Below are 3,532 nucleotides of genomic sequence, written 5' to 3'. Positions count from 1 at the left end.
CGCTTAGCCGGAGTACGCAGGAGCGTAGCGTGCCGTTACGTGCGGCTCTTCGCGCTCACTTCACAGAAAAATGTATGTGAAGTGAGCGCGAAGAGCCGCACATACGGCACGCTACGCTCCTGCGTACTCCGGCTAAGCGCGATCTAATTGATTAACTTTATTCGTTAATAACTCTGTAAATAATGGTCTAAGCCAGAATTGAAAGAGGAACTTTTAGTTCAAAATTTCATTCTCTTTCACGCCTTGAAACATTAATTAAGCGTTACGGGACACCCTGTATACTTTGTACTCCTAAATAAAATCTGTTAAAAAATTCTATTTTAACAAAAATAACTTACATTAATACATATTTTTTTCTTTTTTTAATTAAACATGTACCAGTTTACTAGTTTATTTCTCAGTACCTCATATGTATAAACATGCATGTGAACATAAATTAATACTTTTATAAATAACTTACAATTATAATTAATAAATAAACTTCAAGCAAAGATGTAATACCATCAATAATGTGTTCCATAGCACTTTGTGACATCTTACATTTCACGAATACTAATTAAAAATTTTGCAGAATGCCGTTGAAGACGTTTCATTGATGATTGAAATAGTTCTGGAATGAAACCTAAAAATTAAATAAAATAACAGAAATATTAATTTTGTTTCAAAGTACCAGATAAAATTTATACGTTGTCAATTTTACAATATACAGTGCCCGCCAAAAGTTTCGGGCCACCTAAATAACTTTTGAATGGTTTGGAATATAGGATTGAAATTTATAGGGATACAATGGGATCACAAAATCTATTATTTAACCACAAAAACACCTTTCTCCACACCTTCGGGGGGCGGAGGTAAGAGGGGGTCAATAAATCTTAAATGGAATGTGGGGTCGAGTGAGGGCTCGTTCGAAAGGGCTTTCCGAGACGAGAAAAACGCGGGGTCGCTGAACTCTCTACGATTTTTTTTGCAGAGTTATAATTATTTGAACATTTAAGATAAGGACCCCGCGGTTCGTCACTTCCGCCGTATTTCATGTAACCTACCGTGTAACACACACACACACACACACACGCACGCGCACGCGCACGCACGCACGCACGCACGCACGCACGCACGCACGCACGCACGCACGCACGCACGCACGCACGCACGCACGCACGCACGCACGCACGCACGCACGCACGCACGCACGCACGCACGCACGCACGATTGATTGTGAGCGTATCAAGTTATTGTAATAGTTTTAATTTATGTTAGGCGTTAACTAATTTATAGTAACATTGAAAATGACTCGTTCGGGGTCGAAACATTTGTTCTTCAAATCGTCATGAAACTGTGAAATTAATAAATATATATTTTAGAGCGATACAACACCCAAGCTTTGGCTCATTGACCCTTTTTACTTCATTTATTAATATTATTTTAATTTGGAGCTTTGACTTTGAAATTTATTTTAATTTTAATTTTATTTTTATATTCAATTATATACATAAAATTAACAGAAAAAAATATATTTATTCTAAATGATTCAAGCTGTGTGTGTTTAAATAAATGATTTAATTTATTTATTTTAATTTATTATTTTAATTTATTTTTTAAGTCGTGTAAAATTGATTTTAAATCAATTTTACACGACTTAAAAGCAAATATATCATTGTGTAAAAAAATTGTTAGTTTAAAAAATTTTAAAATTTTTTAATTTAACCAATATTTTTATTTCTCATATCATTTATTAAAATTTACTTTAAAACTATTCATTTCATAAGAATAAATAATACAAGTTTAACTTGTATGAAGTTAATATTTTATTGAAGATATTTAAATGAATTTTTTTTCTTATATTTATGATGTCAAATCTATATTTAAACTTAAAGGTAATTGTTAGAACTACACTCAGATCTTGGATAAGAAATCACAGAACAAATTTAAAGAAGCAAGCAGCAAAAAGGGATTCAAAAGGACGAATTCTTCCATTAACTTCAAAAGTTGATTTTATCACTGAAGAACTGTAAGTATTGTTAAAAAACATCTATATATTATTATTATTACACAAATGATATCATAATATTCTTAGGGTACTAATTTTTTGATACTATTAATTTTTCAGATCTCACAATCAGTCTAACTGTGATATAGATAATTTATTAAAAGAATTAGAAAGAAATAATAAAGAAAGAAATACACCTTATATTCGACGTCTTTTAAAAACTACTCTGAAAGAACGACGAACCTGGATTGAAAATGATGCTAAATCGATTTGTGAAATCGTAGACAAATATCCACAACTGAAGAATAGTGATTTGGTAAATCTTTTTGAACATTAATTGTATATACGACATACATTATTACATAAATGATAATTTATAAATATTATAATTTTTAATTTATATAATATTTATTATTTGTTGCAGTTACTTTTTGAATTTTTTAATTTAAAAAATTTAAATAAAGAAAAAATGTCAAAAAATATTGATTTAATGTTTCAAAAGTTAGCACAGTTTTTTGGCATTACAGAAATAAATAATGAAAAATCGAAGGTTTTAATTATCACAAATCTGTAGGATCAGCTAACAAAAAAAAATAAAAATATCACCACGCCACTATTTATTGTGCAAGAAGTATGTTTCCAAAAAAATTAATTTATGTGATTTAACTACTTTGATAACTTAAAATAAGAGTATTATTAAATTGTATTCTTTATTGTAGGTGCGTTCTTCTACAAAGGATCTTACTACAGTCAAAGGAGAATCGCCGCGGTGTGTTATTTACACTGATGAAGAGGATATTAGAATTGCGAGCATCGTGGCTGATCAAGATGTTAATGTAAAAATTGATAATCCTTCAATGGAAAAAGTGATTACTTGTTTGTTAGCTGCGTACTACGTATGGGACACTGTATTTCCTAAGCCTTACCGCAACATATTGGAATATTTAGATTATAAAATGATGGAAACTCCAATTTATAAAAATCAAGTGTTGCTTAAATTTATACGTCAAAGAGATGCAGAAAACCTTGAAATGGTCAGTTATGATAAAAATTGAATTATTTTAATTACATTAAAATGTTCAAAATATCGATAAAATAACAAGAATTAGATAAAATCAGAGTCAATACCTTTTTTTAATTTTTCAAGGAGAGATTTGATAGTTCAAAAGTTTTTTAATTTTTTCATTTTCTTCTTGAGATTTGGGTTTCCATTATTAATAATTAATAAGAATTCACAATACTAAATTATCAGACTCTTCAACATAGAATAATAATGGGTGACAATAAAGGCACTAAGAGTCAATACGCAGAAATCGTTGCGTTAAAGATTCAAGTAGAGATGTATTCTATAACTTAAATTACATCTTCTTACATAAGTCGTACGTTTCGGTCCACTTCAGACCTTCTTCAGCGATTAATACATAGAGTTCTACCAGATTCCCCATATTCCGTTTGTAATTGTCAGAAGTATGTTCCGCAATGTATGAGATGGGGCCTTCAGTTCCAAGATTGAATGCAAGATTCATCTGTGAGAATGATCTTATT

The sequence above is a fragment of the Wasmannia auropunctata genome, unplaced genomic scaffold, assembly GCF_000956235.1.
Source record: "Wasmannia auropunctata unplaced genomic scaffold, wasmannia.A_1.0 LD336092.1, whole genome shotgun sequence".
Lineage (NCBI taxonomy): Eukaryota > Metazoa > Arthropoda > Insecta > Hymenoptera > Formicidae > Wasmannia > Wasmannia auropunctata.
This window is presented reverse-complemented; position numbering follows the sequence as displayed.